At 37.3% G+C, this 21,439-nt stretch overlaps 1 protein-coding gene across 4 annotated transcripts in view; it reads left to right on the top strand.

Annotated features, from left to right (window-relative positions):
* The window catches only part of POLR3G (RNA polymerase III subunit G), a 100,023-nt gene that overhangs the window by 18,791 nt on the left and 59,793 nt on the right, over positions 1-21,439 (top strand). For 3 of the 4 annotated variants that reach the window (XM_019806498.2, XM_019806509.2, XM_034656483.1), the window contains one exon: positions 7,402-7,427. The exons of the other annotated variant lie outside the window; for it this stretch is intronic. The gene's annotated coding sequence lies outside the window, so the exon portion shown is untranslated. The remainder of the gene's footprint in view (positions 1-7,401; positions 7,428-21,439) is intronic. 4 annotated transcript variants of the gene reach the window in all.

Consider the following 21,439-nt stretch of genomic DNA (forward strand, 5'->3'; position numbering starts at 1 on the left):
CCACTCCCCCTGCTTGTGTTCGCTCTCGCTGGCTGTCTCTATCTCTGTTGAATAAATAAATAAAATCTTAAAAAAAAAAAAAAAGGAGTTAGAGAGTGAGGAGAGAAGAGTGTGTGTTGGCAGAGGGCAAGACGGCACACAGGTGTTTAAAGCTGTACCACGTCAATGGAGGAAGCCGGATTGCAGCGTGGTTCGAGCAGAGTAGGAACAAACAAGCATGGAATGCTTTGTGCCTATTTCTGTGTGCTATGTCTTATAGGTGCTTTCTCACTTACTGTTCATACATTCTATGAGGTAAGTATCAAAGGCAAAAAACTCGTTCTGGAGCAAGTTAAGTTACTCGTCTTGGGTCACTAAGCTGGTAATGGGAACCTTTTGGGAGAGTAATCTCACTGAAAAAAGCCAGTCTGCGGTGGGCTGAGAAAGAGATGACCAGAGACCAGAGACTTCCTACCAACTAAATATAAGACCTATAGGAGGTATACTTAAATGTTTAATTTTGTTACTAAGATTTAAAAACCATAAAAAAAGAACAAAAACTTTTTATTTCTGGTTTCCTTAAAGAAGTCAACAGTTAGCATCACAGTTGCTGCACCCCTTCACAACCAAGGCATTGCTGCCCCCTTTCTGTAGGACTTGAGCTCTCCTTTTTACCAGAGTCCTCTTCACTCGTTATTTTATTGCAAATGACTGCTTCATTTTGTGAATTATGGCCTATGTAAGTATTTGAGTTCATTTATATACTAATTATATTCAACCTGGTGTGTTATGACACACCAGTGTGGTTCTGATCAGTGAGAGAGAAAGGCATAGATTCATAGAACTTGATGTAATTTGTCCACCACATGTTGAGAACTACGGTCCAAACCACTTCTGTGGCAATTAATACTATATTCTTTGCCTATTGTAATGTCTCGTGCAGAGTTTTCTTGTGCTGTAAGTGCTAAGTGCCATATGAATGAGTGGTGTGATAATAAATGCTCAGGAATTCAGAGGAAGGCACAATTATTTCTGTAGTCACTAAGACAAGGAATTTTTTAAAAGTTGGGTCAAAATTTTATAAGAGAAGAAAAATCATTCCAGATGGGAAAAACATCAAAGGAAAAGAGCATGAACTGAGGAAAGTACAAAATATGTGCAAGGAGTGGGAAAGCAGACTAGTATATGTGAAGCTTACACTCCTTCATCTAAGAAACTCTAACTCAGAGTTAGGTAGAATCACAGGAAAGCTAAAACTAGAAAGGAACTTGCAGATCAAATTACTTAAACCCTTCTTCTCATACACAACAACCAAGGCTTTCAGAAGTTGGGGGATTTGCTTAATGGCACATAGCTAATTGGTGAAGGAATTGAGACTAGATCTTCTGATTTCCAATGTTCTTCCTTCATGTTTCCCTTCAACGTGGGTTATTTACATTATAGGGAAGGAGAGGAAAATATGAGCTGCAGCTGAGCTCTGGATATATTATTTTTAATAACCTCAAATGGCAGTTGACCTTTTCCTTTCATCACCCACTCACACTTCATATTCTCAGCCAGGAATTAAACCCACTAAAGTGCTCAGGGAACCTGACAAGTAGAGCAAAGGGTTAAGAGTAGTTGATCTAGGAGCACCCAGCTGGCTCAATGGGTGGAGTTGATGACTTTTGGTCTTGCATTGTAAGTTTGAGCCCTACATTGTGTATAGAGATTACTTAAAAATAAAATCTTTTTTTTAAGATTCACTTTTTTATTTTAGAGAAAGAGAAAGAGAGTGCAGGTGGGGGGAGGGGCCGAAAGAGTGGGACAGGGGAGACCCTTAACAGACCGAACCACCCAGGCACCCCAAATCTTTTTCTTTTTTGTTTTCTTTTTTCTTTCTTTTTTTTTTCTTTAAGATGTATTTGTTTGAGAAAGAGAGTGTGTGTGTTAGCAGGGGGAGGGGCAAAGGGAGAGAATTTCAAGGAGGTTCCCTGCTGAACACAGAGCCCGATTTAGGGCTCAATCCCATGACCCTGAGATCATGACCTGAGCTGAAATCAAGAGTTGGATGCTCAACCGACTGAGCCCCACAGATGCCCCCCAAATAAAATCTTCAGAAAAAAAAAAAAGATCTATCATACCGCTTTCTGCCCTTACATCATTACACTTGATCTCATTCAAGAGTGATCTGCCCAACTTCTGAATTATACATGACTATGCTCAGTAAGGGAGAGGAGACATGTTCTGGCAAGCAAGTCTCAAGCTCAGCCTTTATAATAATGAAGATTGGAATCTGAAAATAATAGTCTCAATGTTGTCTAAAAGAGCTTGACAGGCTACCTCTGGCTCTAGGTGATTTCTGGAGGACGCTGAGGGATTATGAGCATCCCATTAGCAGCATCTTCTATAGTGAGATAATGGGTTTGTCATAGTAGCAAAAGAAAAGTCTTCCCAATTAAAAAGAGGAAACAGTATTATCAGGGAGATGAGATGGGTAGAATCATACCAGAAACCTGGATTCATCTTTCACATTACCCTCTTCCTCCCATCCCTCACCTTTTCTTCCTATCTCATCAATTTAATTACTTTAATAATCTTTTCCTTCTCTCTTCTCCATCCCAGCAACACTACCTGAAAGCAGGCATTTCACATTTCTTGCTTGAATTATCATAGCGGTCTCCTAACTGGCCTTCCCGCCAGTCTTACTTTCTTGTTTCACCCTGACTCCCACTCACCCCTTTCATTAAGTATTCTGAAAATGCTTTTTCTAAAACCCAACTCTGATGCAATCATCCCTTACTTCACTACTTCAAATATTTCAGTGATTCACCATTTATTTCTGGGTAAAATTAAAATCAAAGATTCTTCGTGGTCTAGCCCTGTTTACTTTTCCATTCCCATATCCCTTGTGTCTCACTTTCAACTTCTAAATTCCAGATAAAAGAAACCTTCTTCAGTGCCTCATATATACCACACTTTCTCACTGTTCAATGCCATTTTCCATGCTGTTCCCTACCTTTCATTATCTAGAAAACTGCTAGTTTTCATTCAGTAATTCAAGGGTATTTACCTTTCACTGTTGGTTTACATCAGTGATCAAATAACGTATCTATATATCTCTTAAAACTTACCACTTGTATAATGCCTGGGTGGCTCAGTCAGCTAAGCGTCCAACTCTTGATTTCTGCTCAGGTCATTATCTCAGGGTCATGAGATGGAGCCCTGCATCGAGCCCTGGAGTCTGAGCTGGGTGTGGAGCTTGCTTAAGATTCTCTCTCCCTCTGCCCCTCCCCCCGCCAAACACACACACACTTTCTTTCTCTCTAAAAACAAAAAGCATACCACTTGCATTATAAATGTCAGTTTACTTTCTGTCTTACAAATTAGACTAGCGTTCTTCATAATCAGATGCTGACCATCTGCATTCTTAACAAGTACCGTAGATAATTAATGTTCCCACTGAAGTCTAAAAATCATTGTATTATATTAAGAGCTTCCTAAGGGGAAACTTTTTTCTCTGTAATTTTAGTGCCTAACACAGCACCTAGCATGTAGTTGGTATTCAATAAGTAACTCTTATTTTTTTAAGGTTTTATTTATTTATCTGTCAGAGAGAGAGAGAGAGGCAGGCAGAGGGAGAAGCAGGCTCCCTGCTGATCAAGGAGCCAAACACGGGACTCAATTCCAGGACCCTGGGATCATGACCTGAGCTGAACCAGACACTTAACCAACTGAGCCACCCAGGCGTCCCTCAATAAGTAACTCTTGAATTAATTAATACAAGTGTTGAAGTTTTGAGTATTACTACCCTTTCACAGAGATTTTAGGTTGTCACCTATCTTAATAAGACTGCTTTAAAAATTTTTCCTTGTGCCAATTGTATTGGAAATTGGAAATCTCCTTGGTGATCTGCCAGTCCTTCAGCTAAGTGACTATTAAATCTGACCTGTTGTTCCACTTTTTCACCTTTCATGGCCATTAAACCTTTTCCATGAAAAGTATTTAGTCTTACTGGTTTTGTTAATGAAGTCTGGAAGAATAGTTCTCAAACTTAAATATACCAGAAAGACCTGGAGAGCTTGTTAAAAATAGAGATGACTGAACCCCAATTGTATAGATCTACGTATTCTATAAATAGAGGAAAGGTTGACATTTCTACAAACTGGTAGACACTTAGGTGTTATTTCCTCTAAAGAAATACTGTGGTCTGTTTTGGAAGAATTTACCAGCACACTTTACAAATAGCTCTTGAAGTTTATGTACCTAAAAGGAACATAACAGTGTCTACTTTTCTTCTTTCGTTCTTGGTAGATATAAAGATAGGTGTCATATTTATCAAAGTCAGCCAAGGAGTTCCGAGTGTGATCATACAGTTTGGCTCATGTGTGCCCACATGATGCTCTGCCTGAGGACAGCCTTCTTACTAGATGACAGAATCAAAGCTTACTCTAAACTTTGAATCTATTCTTGTTTTCCATACCAACCATAGCAGTATCTGTAGTAATATGAACCCTTGACAACTGGGGGAGAGGGTGCTTTAGGATGAGGATGAGTATGCACAGTAATACACCTTCCTTCTCCTCGCCTCTCGTACACTGCCCAGGGGTGGCATGGAGATCATAGCCATGGAACCATTTTCAGAATAGAAGATTTATCATTTTATAAGAGGCTTACAAACTGAGTCTATCTGTCCCTCAGTCTAGTTTACTGTCTCCCCTCTGGATGTTTATATCTACCCCAGAAGCTGCCATGAAAACACATCCTTTATTTTATTTGTCCCAGGCTGGGATGGATTCCCTCATGTCCTTCTCTTGACCAATGATGAGAAAGGAGCTCTACTCTGCTAAATTCAGCATAAGCCATTATGGTCCCCAGAGTGTAAAAATGCTTTAAAAGTGGAATCTTTTAAAGTTCGTTTTTGATGATACCTAGGTACATGATGAACTGAAAAATCTAGGGGGAACCTGGGAGAATCCCTGTGACAGCCAGATGGAGTCAGAATGTTTTTGTGAACTATAGTCTCTCATGCTGTTATTCGAAATGAAATAGTTTTATAATACAGAAGAGCAATTCTGTTTTACGGACTGTAAAAATATACCAATACAGAAAATAGATGATAATATCTCTGGATTTTCCATTTATCTGTACTGTAAATAAAGTTCTGATGGATTGATAAGTACAATAAGTACAATTTAAATGTCAATGTTTTTTGGATTGGAGAGTTTTATAGAAATACATTTCTTATTTTATAATCAAAGTCAATGATAAAATATTTTATTTAATGGGATATTTTTTCAGAGCTAGTTTTGCTGTAATGAAACTATTTAATAAAAGCAAAGACATTTTGGTATAAGACCCTTGCTTTAGACCATGTGTAATATATACCCATTTATTTTATATTGTACTTTTTAAAAATTTGATAGGAACTATTAATTTGATCACTTAATTTTATGATTTGGTCTAGGCTGTTTAACAATTTCTTCAGTGAAACATTGTCTTTTATATATATTTTCTCCAGTTATGACATCTTTGTCTGTTCTAATTCATATCCTATTGAGCTTAATACATAGGGAATATAACCAGAAAAGAAAAAAAAAGAGTGGCCAAGTCTGAAACCTTAATTTGAAAAAATGTATTAATAGTTGCTTTCTAAAAACAAATGCTTTTTTATTTAGTGCCACATAAAGAAAGTATTAATGGAAGCTTTATGAGAAAAATTGTTTTACTGAATTTCTTCAATTAAACCACTAGATGGCAATATCTTTGTTCCTTTGTGATTCCCTTAGACAAATGGTTCTCGAAGAAAACACTATCCTATGTTTTAAAGCTACCAAACTGCCGTTCCTAAATTTTAAAGAAAAAACCTACAGAGGAGAAAACCCCAGTCCAGTTAAAGAGTACTTTATTGTGTTTGGGTTGTAATAAATAAACATCCTTCCCTAATATCCAGAGAAGTCCCTGAGTCACAGGTGGAAAAGGATCAGCTTCACTTTGGAGCATAAGAACTTTCAAGATTCTAGGCTTGTAAGAAGACCAGGTACAGAAAGGCACTGCTGAAACAGCAACTCTCGAATCTGTCTTCATTACTTTCCACTTTTTTTTTTTTTTTTTTCTTTTTTCACCTCCTTTCACCACCTCTAAAATCCTTTTCCTCTTTGTGGATTAAAAAACACAGCCAAGGGTGGAAGGAAGGGTGTGAGGGCAGATAAACCTTCTGGGGGAGATTCCTTTATCACATGATTTTACATACTGCATGCAAAAACTATAGTCACTATATTCAAAATATCCTTTTACCTCAAGATTATTACCACTAATTTTTGTGTAATTTAAGTTTACATATTTAGTAACCTGTCTGAGTTTCTTTTTTTATTTGGAACTATTGAAATATATTCAAAATGTCAGATATTTAACTGCTAAGGTGTAATGTTCAAAAAGAAACAAATACTTTTTACTCCATGTAAATATAAAATCAACATATGCGAAAGATTTTTTTAAAGATTTATTTATTTATTTTAGAAAGATAGGGAGAAAGAAAGTGGCTAATAAGCTATGGGGCAATAAACTTTAACACCCGTGGTAATCTTTTCTACAAGAAGAAATAAATTTTATATCTACAAGACAAAATGAATTTATTTGCATTGCTATTTAGAAGAATTATTTGCATTACTATTAGTTTTGTATAAGTTAATTTCTACTATATTGAAATGTAAAATAGCCTCCTTGGTAGAAGGTGAACTTTATATAATCAGATAATCTTCAGAAGATCTGCAAAACTCAGTAATCTCTTTTGTTCCTTTCCAAGTAATCAGCAATTTTTCCTAAAATTACCGTTTTTAAAAATAGTTATGTTGTGGGATGAACAATGCAATTAAAGAAAGAGCCATAATATTCTATGTGCTGCAATTTTAGGGCAAACCACAAGGAGGCTTTTTTTTCCCCCCACTAGATCTCCTGCACAAATGGTTATAAGGACCAATGATTAAATCAGGAACACTGTCATTAAGATTTGGAATAAACCCATTAGCAGACAATGGGTTTCCTTAATTCTCGAAGTAGATGTCAGAGGAAGATAGCAAAGAATTGTTCCTAAATTAAAGGAGAATAGAAGAGACTTATCTCTGACTTGGTTTACTATTTTAAGTGTGATGTGGTACCACAAAATATTCTCAAATGTGGGAATGTGTCCCAATTCCTCCAGAGATTAGATTCGGAAAAAAGTAAAAGAATACAGTACATCTCATGAACTAAGTAAAAAAGATCAAGGTTTGTAAACACAAATGTCTATAAGGGCAAGGCAGATAAAAATGAGTAAAGCGGGGGAGATGTAACAGCCAGCAGTAAGAGAACTTCGACAGATTGGGAAGCTCGTGCACCATCTAAAGAGATAGACCACTATTTGAGTTCAGTAATTGTTATATGGATTCTTCTGATTTTTTTTAGATGCTGACCACTTGACCAACAAATATGTAAGTAAATACATACATACGTAAATACATGAATAAACATGATGTGTTTTTTCTTCCTCCCCCCAAAAACTTTCCCTGAGAGAATTTCCTAGAATCTCTCTCCCATTTGAAGTCTGTTTAAGAGGCAAGTTCTGAGAAGTAAGAATGTGATTGGCGAAGTAGTGGCCAAGAATTGAGATGCAGTGGTGAGCAGGTAAACAATAAATATGTGTACACTGCATACTTGTGAGCCAACTGGGAGACGATGGAAATGGGTTCCTTTTGGGGCTTTGGACTTTTCATAACTTAGGAAAAACTTGAGCATCAAAGATCAGTTATATCACTTCTTCTGGCCCCAGTGCTGCAGTGCTGAGTTCACTGAACAGAATCTACAAATGTTTGCTGATTGAGTTGTCATTCAGATAACGAGGCAAGTGGAAGGATCAATATAACAACACTAATTTTTTGTCAACATTTTTGGTAACTCAGACATTCCGTGTGTGTGTGTGTGTGTATATACACTGTCTTAATTCCTTAAAATCAGTGGGGAAGGGAAAGTGAATGAATTTTTAACAGATTCCAGAATGGAACTGGGGATATGTTATCACCATAGCCTGCTTTACTCCTTTATCCCCTAAGGGTGTCACAAAACTGTGAATAATGTGTATTTTAACTGGCCACAGCCTTTGTGAGGACCTAGGCTAGTCTCCACCACCACCACAACCTATTGGTCCAGCTGGAGACACCGGACCTAAACTGAAGCAATCAGATTCTTTTTCTTAGGACTTTTGAGGACAGATACTGAGCCAATGAGTGAGAAGATGTTAAATACTTAACTGAAAGGTCAGGGCAAGACCTACAAAGGACAGCAAATCAAAGCTAAGCACAAGGTAATTTATGGGGGAGCAAAAATGCCACAAGTAAACCCAGAAGCACAGAAACAGAGGCCAGATGAAAGGAAAAGTTGGATTTTTGAAATGGCCGGTTTTCTCCTTTATATAAACCTCTCTTTACTGATGTTAATTTGAGTGTGTATTTGTTACTCACAAGCACACAATTCATGATCTCTGTCTACTAGTTGTGGCACCACCTGATGCAAGAAACGCATCCTTGGCAGATTAGAGAGACCTTGTTAATGTGACCTGAGAATACAATATGGTCTCCATGGTGATTCTTACAGCAGATTCCCCAGTGCTTTTTATCTACAACTCTGAAGGTTAAATTAAAATGTTGCTAAAAAGAAATGAAATAGAACCTCAAAATGAGTTTTCCTTGGCATGTGCTATGTAATTCTCTCAACATACATGCATTTCTATTAAAAATATCAAACTTTTGGTAACTGCTAGCCCTACATTTCAAGATTGTGATTTTTACAGTTTTAGCCACAAGAAACATCATTTCATTATTTAAAAATTAGTCCATTTTATTGTCTACTTAATAGTCAGGCATTCTTAAAAGCTTTAAATAGCCTATGTAGCTCAATGGAAACAAATCACCTCAATATAAATGTGTTCTCCTTGATTCCTTGATCAATGATTCAGTTACTTTTTTTTCTTTTCCTCATTGTATCTCATTTTTTTTACAATAGCTTACCATAATAACTATCTGATTTAATAATATAGGACACATTTCTGATATTTTTTATTTCTGTATTCATTTGTTTATTCTCACAGTATTTAGTTTAGTATGAGGTATCGTGTAAGTATTAAATAAATAAGGATTAAAATAAATGATGAAGGATGCATATATAAGCACAAAATAGTTTTTTTTTTTCTAAGTTTTATTTATTTAAGTAATCTCTATACTTCATCTGGGGCTAGAACTCATGACCCCAAGATCCAGAGTCACATACTCTTACAACTGAGCCGCCTGGGTACCCCTAAAACAGTTTCTTTATAAACATTTTTTCAAGTCTTTTACTAGCAAGTAGCTTTATAATTATATCTAACTATACCAACTATGTGGACGATTATGTTATACGTAATCAAATTTCATTATATTATTTTGCTATGAACATACAGTACAGCAATAAGAACAAAAAAACTCTTAAGCTTCTCTACCTCTAGTAGCAAGCTTCACTGGATATTAGTTTTAATTATCCATAAAATGATGTTGAGCTGGAAAGTACTAGCGAAACCAGTGTTTTAGGGAAATTATTCTAATGGTAGTGCTCAAGATTAGTTATTAATATCAACAGTACACATAAGAATCCAATAATTTGGAATAATTAGGCTTACCACATTGAATAATTCTAGCCTACACAAAGATTGGCCTGAAATACCCTTCTGTTGGCTTCCTCAGTTTCATTTGATGCATTACTGAGCACCAACCTTGAACATGTTTGTCATATCCAAAGAACAACAAGGGAGTAAAGAGACAGGAACTGAGTGAACTGGCGTAGAGTGGTAAAAGAGATTAGAGAGGTAAGTGGGTAGATTAGTAAAATCTTATAAAACTGTGTAGGCCATCATTAGGATTTAACTTTTATTTGGGATGAGGGGAAAAAACTGTTGAAGGTTTTGGGCAGAGGAGTGGTATGATCCACCTTATGAATTTTAAAAGGTCAGTTGGGATCCTTGTTGAGAATACACTGTGGGGAGCCAAAGGAGGAGATGAGAGACCAGTTAGAATTTGGTTATTGCAGTAATTCAGGTGACATTTGATAGGAGCTGGGTCCAGGGTAATAGTGGTAGAGATAGCGAGAAATACTCAAATGTGAATTTGAATTAGAGTTTTGAAGGCAGAACTAATAGGACATGTCATAAATGGGATGTTATCAGTTAGGAAAAGTGTTTATTTTTTAATGTAAAATCATTCCAGAAGTAAGGCATCCAATGATGATATGGTATCTCTCTACAGTTATCAGAAACTCAAGTTCCTTCTCATTTTCTGCTTACCATTGTTACACTATAGTTTTCTTTTTCAAGGGCATAGATGACCAAGAAGTCCATTCATTAGGTCCTTTTTCATAACCGGAAAAAAGAGGAAGGAGGAGAAGCCAAAAGTGTCTTTTACTCAGCTAAGCTAAACCTTTAAAGCAACCTTTCCAGAAGTCCTACACAACATTTTGACTTACAACTTTTTAGCTAGAATTTAGTCACAAGGCCACACTTCCCTACAAGGAATGTATGGGAAATGTAGTCTTTCAGGTGAGAACATTATTACTGCCCCCCCCCCAAAATGCTGCTGTTCTGTTACTAAGAAAAATAGGAAGAATGGATACTGGTGCTGACTAGCACCCTCTGCCACATGGATATGAGATAAATTGAGAAGTCAAGGTTGACCAGAAGGAAAAGACTTTTATCCTTTCTATGTCAGGGCCCCTTTAGGTCTCCAATGAAGCTTATGACCTGCCGCCCCAGAACACTGTTTTAAGTATCTGAAGTAGGGACGCCTGGGTGGCTCAATCATTAAACATCTGCCTTCAGCTCAGGGCGTGATCCCAGAGTCCTGGTCTCGAGCCCCACATCAGGCTCTCCACTGGGAACCTGCTTCTTCCTCTCCCACTCCCCCTGCTTGTGTTCCCTCTCTCTCTGGCTATCTCTCTCTCTGCCAAATAAATAAATAAAATCTTTTTTAAAAGAAGTATCTGAAGTAAAATACGTAAGATTACAAAGGAAATAAATTATATTGAATCATCATTATCAAAATAATAAAATATTGGTGATAAATATATGTGCTTCTTCAAAATTGTTCCTATAATTCAGAGCAATGGTATATATTAAAGATACTTTGAGATCTCTGCAACAACTATAACGTAATATAAAAATATCTGTGATTTTTGTTGGTGACAAAGTCACAGATACTACTAACACTGTTGTGGTTTATTGCCTGTAATAACACTGATTATTTCAGTTATACATTAGTGGTATGATAGATGTAATTTTTCCCATTCAAGTTTATAGACTCCTTGATCCCTTGAACCTTCATTAATCCAAAGATAAGGACCACTTTTCAAAAAATTTCAGCCTGTGCAACTGGAAGGACATAGATGCAATTATTGAGGTTTGAGAGAAAAAAATCCGGAGTTCATTTTTGGATATGTTGAATTTGAGATGTCTGTGTTATTTGTTAGGATTAGATTCAGTAAAAGTAATAGAAAAATGCAAACCACCAGGGGCTTAAATAACATAAACACATAAACGCCTGACAAGACAACCCAGAGATGGCATGATGGCCCCACAGTGTCAGTAACCCAGGATCCTTCTGTCTTGTTGCTCCACCATGTGTTTTTCAGTTCCCAAGTTCCGTCTATGGTACAAGATGGCTTTGGGGCCTGCAGTCATTGTATTCATTTTAAATGCTTACAGCAGAATTCTTGCAAGCAATAAATATTTGTTGAGTGAATACAATAGAGATACAAGTGCAATCATCTTCCTAGAAGTAACAGCACAAGTTTTAAGAGGGGGCAAGATTTTTAAGAGAATAGCTTTGTGTGTGTGTGTGTGTGTGTGTGTGTGTGTGTGTGTGTGTTTGTATAAAAGCGTATATATTTGAGATTTTTTCTTGAAAACCCAATTTGATACTTAAAATTGTGTGTGTATGTGTGTGTCTACATTCACCTGCACCACACACATGTATGTAGAGGGCCCACATTTTGAAGAGCTCTATGCTTGGTTTAATGCTCTGCCATTGCCATCTTGCAATTCTTCATAATTTCTGAACAGGAGACCCCACAAATTACATAGGTGGTTCTGTGAACAGGCTTTTTATTTTGGTGATTTGGAACCTTAGATCAGTCTTCACATGGTACTTTGTCTGCTGGAGAAAACGAAGCCATGATAAAATTGAGTGAACGGTCCTGGAATATTAGGAGTGAGTTGGAGAAGTTGCAGGTTTTAGCTCCCACAAAAACTCTTAGTTCCCATCAAATAACATACATTTAACATAACATATAGAATTATTCAACATAAGCTATACAGGCACCTAAATAGCCACATATTGTGACTTGATGGAATCTAGAATAATACTGCTTAACTGTATTCACTGTATTTACTGTAATTAAAAACCAAGAAATCCAACTCCCTTGCTTGTCAGAAAAGGCTCTTAAGTGAAATTCCAAGTTTTGAGACTATCCTGTCTGTGATGGTTGGATGACAGCAAGAAATAAAGTTTAAAAAGAACTGTGGTAGTAAGACAAAGAGGCTGGTGGCAGATAAGAATTTAAAAAAAAAAAAAAGGATTTTGAGAGATTGTATCACCAGAAGGGGGCTGGCTGTTATAGTTGAATTCATCAGCTGCCCTTCCATCAAACATAGGCGGCTCTTCATCCTCTAAACCAGCCAAAGTGACTGCCACTAACAGTTATGAAGCGCAGTTGGAGAACTGGTTTGGACTACAGTCTAAATACAAAAGAGGAGTGGGGCACCTGGGTGGCTCAGTGGGTTAAGCGTCTGACTCTTGATTTCGGCTCAGGTCAGGATCTCAGGGTGGTGAGGTCAGGCTCTGCGCTCAGTGGGGAGTCTGCTTCTCTCCTCCCTCTCCCTCTGGCCCCGCACCACCTGCCCCATTTGTGCAGTCTTCCTCTTCTCTCTCTCTTTAAAATCAATCACCAATCAATCAATCTTTAAGGGGGAAAGAAAAAAGGAAGAAGAGCGATTGACCAACTTGTCATTTGTTACAATTGGATTATTTTTATTTAAAATATGTTGATTACTCCAGTCCAAAAGACCCTGATTATCTTGGAAAGGATGGGGGAAATAATATGGGTTAACAAATATATTACTTAAAGTTACCTTAGTCAACATTCAAAATATAAATATAATAATATTTCTACCGACAGTTCTTAACCCATCCTCCAAGCATCACATTAACCAATGAAACTTTTAAGCACTGAGATAACCAGGCTTTTAAAATTACAGATCCCCAAATATACTGCTTAATTGGTTTATGTGCATCCCAGGCATTCATATTTTTAAAAACTCCTACATGATTCAGATGTTCAGTCAAGGCTAAGAATTGTTATTTCTCTCTCTTCTATATAAAGAAATTAAAATATCAATCTACTTTTTTTTCCCTACCACCCAAATACATGTGGATTGTTTTTTGTTGTTTATCGTTTTGCTTTATTTTGGTTTTAAGTTGAAGGTTAGGTCTGGGATCGTCTCACTTAAACTTTAGAGTTAATGGCAGACTTGTAATTCACTTTTGGTGAGTCCTGGGATTACCTAAGAGAGATAGAGATAGGCAGTCACATGCAGAACAACTGCAGAAATGAATATAGGTTGAGCTGATTCATATGGTTTTCTTTTTCTTTTTAAAGATTTTATTTATTTGAGAGAGAGAACATAAGCAGGGGTGAGGGGCAGAGGGAGAAGCAGACTTCCCACTGAGGAGGGAGCCCCATGTGGGACTGGATCCCAGGACCCTGAGATCAGGGCCCGAGCCAAAGGCAGCCACTTAACTGACTGAGCCACGCAGGCACCCCTGAGTCACATGGTTTTAAAGAAGCTTTATGCAGCATAGCATGCTCCAGCAGGACTTTATTTAATAATGGTGAATGGACTTTCATGCAGTGCAGGGAAAGCGGCTAACAGATGCAATAAAAGTTCAGCTAACTGGACACCTTGGGAAATAAAAGCATTCTGGCTGGCAATTTTCTGGATAACTGGATGATCTTTAAGCTTCAAAACCTACTTTGACCATTTGGGGTGTAAATAGTTGTAAATTGTATTATATACTTGCCGTTTTTCTAAGAAATTTCTTGAATATAATTTAATCTTTCCTTGATAATATAGAATCTTTCTCATTATCAACTATTATAGAGTAATCAGTCAAGAAATTGTAGTGGAAGCTGGAAATGGTGAAGTGAGGTGGAGTTATCCAAAGTCAATAGAACATGACTTTCTAACTTGAGGACCCAGACTTATTCTAATTGTGGCTGTTAAAAGATAAAGTGAGGCATATTAAACTTTTGAAGAGTTTATGTGAGCAAAAATCAATTCCAGTAAAGCAGCATCCAATCTAGCAGATAGAAAGGAGCTTTGAGGAGCTTTTATAACCAGAAGGGTGTGGGAACACAGAAGTTATACTAGGCAAAAAAACAGATTCGTTATTCCAAAATTACTTTTCTTTAGTGGATGGCAGTGGTCTCTCAGGGAAATTACCTAACTAGCACTGATCAGGCGATTCCTGATTGACTGGTTTAAGATAACATTTCTGGGAAAACCAAAACTGTAATTAGGTTAAGTCTCAGTTTGGTGACATGGGACTTAGCATATGTGACTCCATTTTCAAACTGTTGTCTTGTTTTTAACATGGTCTAGAGCCGTGATCACACAAAATTAAACTTATAAGATGTTTATTGGTGAGGAGGGATGGTGCAAGAATTCCAAATTTGTAATTATGACTCTCCCACATTTTTCAATATCACTGGAAATATTGGTGTTATGAACACTAGCACATTTTTCCTAATTTTCAAACTCCAAGGGAAGCCAAATGAAAATTAGAAACATATTTATAGATTTATCTTGAAAAATCTCTGTAACTGAGACTCAAAATTAGTCATGAAAGTGTTCTCTGTTTATGGTATGCAGTAATGGTTAAGAGTGTGGATGTTGGAACCAAACGGCCTAGATTTTAATCCTAGTTCATTTATCTATAAACTCTGTTTATAGATATCTGCTAACAAAGGTGTGGAGAGAGACAAGCTATTAATAGTACCTGCTTTATAGTACACTGTTGTGAGGAGCAAATAGTGTAACTGAAACAAAACAGTGCTAGGCATGTGAAAAGTGTTTTAAAGCAGGCTAATATGAGAATAAGTCATATTAAAGGATGATTTTCAGAGATGGTTAAAATCATGGCTCTGATATAGATATAAAATGAACATGTGTCAAAAATTCTATTTAATTTATTTTGTTTTTAGTTCATTTATTTAGATAATCTCTACATCCAGTGAGGGGCTCAAACTCATGACCATGAGATCAAGAGTTGCATGCTCTTCCAACTGAGCCAGCCAAGCACCCCTATTTAACTTACTCTTAATGAGAGAACCAGGAAAATGTCACAGCTGGTTAAAAGGAAAAGTCAAAGAACAGAAATATCTGTAGACCAAAAATATTGAAATGATTTTATAGAGGGACAAAAAACTTAATTTTTGGCATGGAAGGGTCCCTATTCTCCTTCTACCAGAAAGAATTTATTTGCATATCTATAGACAAGAATTTCATGCATTGCTATTTACTCTTCCAAGACAAGGAAACCAAACCCAAGAGACTCTCTGAACAGCATTTCAATAAATAGTATTTATTAATTTGGGAAAATCCCTCATTCTTGAAGTATGCAAAATATCCTAATGCTTCTGGTCTACCAGGAACCAAATTTCTTACCACTTGTAAGTCTGGAACTGTCTTGGTCCCTCCAGGCTACTGTACAAAAATACCATAGACTAGGTGGCTTATAAACAGCAATAATGTATTACAATTCTGGAGGCTGCGAAGTCCAAGATCAAGGCAGATTCCATGTCTGGTGAAGGCCTGCTTCATAGACAATTGCCTTTTCACTGCATACTTGGATGGCAGAAAGGATGAGGGAACTTTCTGGGACCTCTTTTATATGGGCATTAATCCCATTCATATAGATTCTGTCCTCATGACCTAATCACCTCCCCAAGTCTCCAACTCCAAATACCAGCATGTTAGGGATTAGGTTTCAACATATAAATTTTGAGGGACACAAACTTCAGTCTATAGCAGAGATTCCGTAAGGCAGGCAAAGGACAGCTTTCCAGAAAGGACTCAGTAGGCAGTGGGTGCATAAGTAAGATCATTTTAATTCCTGAAAAGCAGCCTATAATATCCCATTAAATGAGTACCATTCTTAAATATGACATTGTAGGAACAACCTTGCTTCTATTAATGATTTTTCCAATTATATCCTAGCAAAAAGAGGGACAGATTCTCACTGAAACCATGCAAATAACTATAGTACCTTGCAAAGTAAGTCTATCATTACGAGTGTCTGTTGGGGCTGGGGCTGGGGCTAGTCAGTGAGAAGCTGATATCTTTTTTAAAATGTTTTCAGATTACAAAAAGTTTATTTAATTGCTGTGGACTACAGTTAGCTTAAGAAGGAAAAATAAGGGCTTCTTTAGATATCTAGGAAATAGAACATTAAGACAATATCAATGGAATGCCTGGGTGGCTCGGTTGGGTAAGTGTCTGCCTTTGGCTCAGGTCATGATCCCAGGGTCCTGGAATCGAGTTCCACATCAGGCTCCTTGCTCAGTGGGGAGCCTGCTTCTCCTTCTGCCTGCTGCTCCCCCTCCCCCTGCTCATGCTGTCTCTCTGTCTGACAAATAAATAAAATATTTTTTAATAAATAAAAGGAGGATCTGTATGTACTGCCCCAAAAAAGTACTTTAAAAAAAAGACAGTATCAACAATGTTTTGAACAAATAACCACAATAAAAATTTCCTTCAGTACTATCTAAGAAATTCTTTTTCACTAGATCTTAAGATGGCAGTGTTGTGAAGCCATCTGCTTCTCAATTAAAGTGTTCTAGAATCCTGACTCCAGCCCCCAGTATCCTCTGAAAGTTGGCTATGTGATATCATGAAAAGCCTGTACCCAAGAGCCTGTTCTTTGAAGTGTCAATAGTTTGAAGTAGCTGGCACGTTCCTTTTCCCCTGGGATCTGAACTGATTCTTCTTTGTTAAATACACACACTCAGACCTGTAGCTGATTTTAGATTGCTTCAGGCAAGCATAAGAATAAAACAAAACTGTCCATAGATGAGAGAGACTTAAAATGGCTATGACTAATTTATTACTAATAATTTTCAAATTTGGAAGGTCTAATAAGAGTTCATAATAAGATGAATGTAACTGACAAAGAAATCGGCTGTTTCTATGGCATGTAAACCAAATAAAGCCATTTCCAAAAAAATTGACAAAATGTCTGTAAGGGACAATGACTAAGCCTATTTTCAAAGAGTTGAGTGAGGAGCACCTGGGTGGCTCAGTTGGTTAAGCATCTGCCTTTGGCTCAGGTCATGATCCTGGGGTCCTGGGATCCAGTCCTGCACAGCAGGGAGCCTGCTTCTCCCTCTCCCTCTGCCCCTCCATCCCTCTTGTGCTGTCTCTATTGTGCACTCTCTCTCTCTTTCTCTCTGTAATAAATAAATAACATCTTTAAAAAAAAGAGGTCAGTGAATGTTTCACCTGATCCATAAAAAATAGATGATCATAATTTTGAAAAGGAAAAAAAAATATTGAACTATAACATGTAATCCTGAGAAATAATATACATAGAATACCAAAAATATACTAAGAATATTAAGTGACAGGATTTGGTATGTCTGGATAGGTTCTGGACATCTATATTTATTTATATAAAACTCCATGGGATAAGTCTTATATGCGTATCAGGTTGAAACGACTGGCCCATATGATACTAGATTCAAATTATAGAGTAAGATTTTGGCAGGAAGAATTTAAAAACATAACTGAAATTATGACTAATAATATAGTGTTGCCTTCTTTCACTAGACAGCATACTGCCAGGCCCCTCACAAATACAGAAAAAGTCAATAGAATTCTATTTTAGTAATTTTGATCAGTGTCTAAAGTTAAAACTCATAATGGGAAATGAGGCATTGGCAAATCCCAGGAACAATCCATGAAGGATATAAAAATTTAACTTCGGGAAAGCAAAGTGTCTTTTCTGATTGGACAATTCTCCTGCAACTCATCACAAGTAACATATCAAATGAGCCTGAGCTTGGCTCTGCTGCCTTGGCTGTCCTCTGTTCCATTTAGTCTCTCATGTCCCCAACCACATACAGATATTTCTTGAGTTTGTAGCAGCATTTTTCACAATAGTCAAAAAGTAGATGCAACCCAAATGTCTATCAAGGGATAAATGAATAATCAAAATGTTGTATATATTTGGCAATAAAAAGAAATGAAACAGTGATACATGCTACAAACATGGGTGAGCCCTGAAAACATTATGCTGAATGAAGGAAGTCAGACTCAAAGACACATGCTGTGTCATTCCATTTATCTGAAATGTCTGGAATAGGCAAATCCCTAAAGACAAAAAGTAGATTAGTGGTTACCTGGGCCTGGCAGGGAGAGAAAATGCAGACAGATTGCCAATAGGTACAAAGTTTCTTTTCAGGGTAATAAAAATGTCCTGGAATTAGATTGTGGTGTTGGTTGCACATTTTAGTGAATATACTTAAAACCACTGAATTGTATACTGTAACGGTGAATTTTATTGGCATGTAAATTGTATCTTAATAATAAACATTTTTTTAAAAAGATAGTGTGGGGGCGCCTGGGTGGCACAGCGGTTAAGCATCTGCCTTCGGCTCAGGGCGTGATCCCAGCGTTGTGGGATCGAGCCCCACATCAGGCTCCTCGGCTATGAGCCTGCTTCTTCCTCTCCCACTCCCCCTGCTTGTGTTCCCTCTCTCACTGGCTGTCTCTATCTCTCAAATAAATAAATAAAATCTTTAANTATACTTAAAACCACTGAATTGTATACTGTAACGGTGAATTTTATGGCATGTAAATTGTATCTTAATAATAAACATTTTTTTAAAAAGATAGTGTGAAGCAAAGACAGTCAGTGCCTCTGTCAGCTATGCAGAAGCATGAGAGACCCATGGAGAATTGTCTCCCACTGTTTCTATCCAAGTACATAGTGTTAATTAAAACATAGCTTTCCTTCTGTATGTTTTAACTTACATGTTTTCAAATATATATATTTGTATGTATTTCTTATTTATGTTTAATATGTTTCCTTACATATTTTAGGTGTATGCCTAGGTATTTAAAATTATTCTAAGTACATATTATTATTATATTATTATAAATTATATCTTTGAATTCATTTTTGTTTGTATAAATAAAGACAATAGATTTTTTTAAAAGATTTTATTTATTTATTTGAGAGAGACAGGGAGAGAAAGATTCATGAGTGGAGAGAGGGAGAAGCAGACTCCCTGGCTGAGCAGGGAGCCCAATGTGGGGCTTGATCCCAAGACCCTGAGATCATGACCTGAGCCAAAGGCAGACGCTTATTAACCAACTGAGCCACACAGGTGCCCCAAGACTATNCAGGTGCCCCAAGCCTATAGATTTTTTGAGGACTTTATTTTTTTTAGAGCAGTTTTCATAGCGAAATTGAGCAAAAGGTAGGGATTTCCCATAGGCCACCTGCCCCCACATGCATAGCCTCCTTCGTCATTAACATCCCCCATTAGAATAGAACATATGTTACAATTGATATGTCTTCATTGACACATCATACTCATCCAAAGTTCACAGTCTACCTTAGGGTTTACTCTTGATTTACATTCTATGGATTCCACAAATATATAATGACTTGTAACCATCATTATGTATTCTACCTATTCATCCCTTCCCCCAGCCCCAGCCCCTAGCAAGTGCAGTGGCGAGGGCCAGAGGGAGAGAGAGAGAGAAAGAGAATCCCAAGTAGACTCCCTGCTGAGCATGGAGGCTGACTCAGGGCTCAATCTCAAGACCCTGACGTGGTGATCTGAGCCAAAATCAAGAGTCGGAAGCTTAACCGACTGAGCTACCCACAGGTCTTTTTACTATCTCTAATTTTGCCTTTTCCAGAATCATACAGTATGTAGTCTTTACAGATTGGCATCTTTAACTTAGTAATAGGCATTTATGTTTCCTCCATATCTTTTCATGACTTGATAGCTCATTTCAACGTCTAGATGTACCACAATTATCCATTCACCTATCGAAGGACAACTTAGTTGTTTAATTGCCATCTGTATGTCTTCTTTGGTGAAGACTATAGGTTTTTAGTGTTAATTTCATATACTGCTATTTTGTTAAATTTTCCTACTGCTTTAGGTGTTTTTTCCATTTATTTCCATTTATTCTTTTGGTTTTTCCACAAGACGTTGGCTTTGGTGTATATATTTAAACTTAAGATTATAACACTTTACGGGTGCCTGGGTGGCTCAGTCAGTTAAGCATCTGCCTTTGGCTCAGGTCATGATCTCAGGGTCCTGGAACGAGCCCCACATCGGGCACCCTGCTCAGTGGGGAGTCTGCTTCTCTCTCCCCCACCACCCCGCTTGTGTGCACTCTCTATCTCAAATAAATAAATAAATCTTTAAAAAAAGAAGAAAGAAGAAAGAAAGAAAGAAAGAAAGAAAGAAAGAAAGAAAGAGAAAGAAGGAAAGAAAAGAAAGAAAGAAAGAAAGAAAAAGAAAGAAAGAAAGAAAGAAAGAAAGAAAGAAAGAAAGAAAGAAAGAAAAAAGAAAGGAAGGAAGGAAGGAAGGAAGGAAGGAAGCAAGCACTTTAGAGATCCATGTGTAGGAGAGGCAAGGAAGGGAGGCCCTGCTATGGTGCACTACATGGTAAGGTGATTTCACTGGGCCCTTTCTTTGGGGACCCCAGATTCAGTATCATTACATCTTTTAGGTGTCAAATTTCTAAGAAAAGTATCTTTCAGTCTCTTGCCTGGAGGATAGAATTGTTACAAATAGCTGCCAACATTCAAGTTGGAAGACTTTCTGGGACTGTGAACTTTAAGTATACAAATTTTCACTGTACATAAACCTTTGGTAAATCCCTCTGTTTTCAATATAGAACCCCAGTTCAACAAGGCTCACTTCCCTCTCAATAGAGATCCTGTTTTACCTTCTCCACATAATAATCCTAGAGTCAGGAGCAAATTACAATTTGTGGGATCTGAAACATGCGATTTGGGGGCTTTGAGAAAAAGAATAAAAAATAATTTAGCTTTGCAAATTAAAACAAATAAATGACCATCTGAACACACTTCTTGGGCCCCTCTCAGACTCATGGAGGGGGCCGATGCAAGTGCTAGGTCCTAAAGCTACAGATTACTTAACTTCATGGTAAATCTAAAATAACCTCCAGTTTTCCCTGAGGTGGGGGAGAGGAAATTGCTTAGTAGTGTAGTTAGGGAGGGATTTCGTGGTCTAAATTGCAAACAGAATTTAAATAAAAAAGACCTTTACCACAACTCCTAGAGGTACCTGGTACTATCAATTTCTAAGCCTTTTGCGGGGG

Source organism: Ailuropoda melanoleuca, chromosome 3 (assembly GCF_002007445.2).
Source record: "Ailuropoda melanoleuca isolate Jingjing chromosome 3, ASM200744v2, whole genome shotgun sequence".
In the NCBI taxonomy this organism is placed as follows: domain Eukaryota; kingdom Metazoa; phylum Chordata; class Mammalia; order Carnivora; family Ursidae; genus Ailuropoda; species Ailuropoda melanoleuca.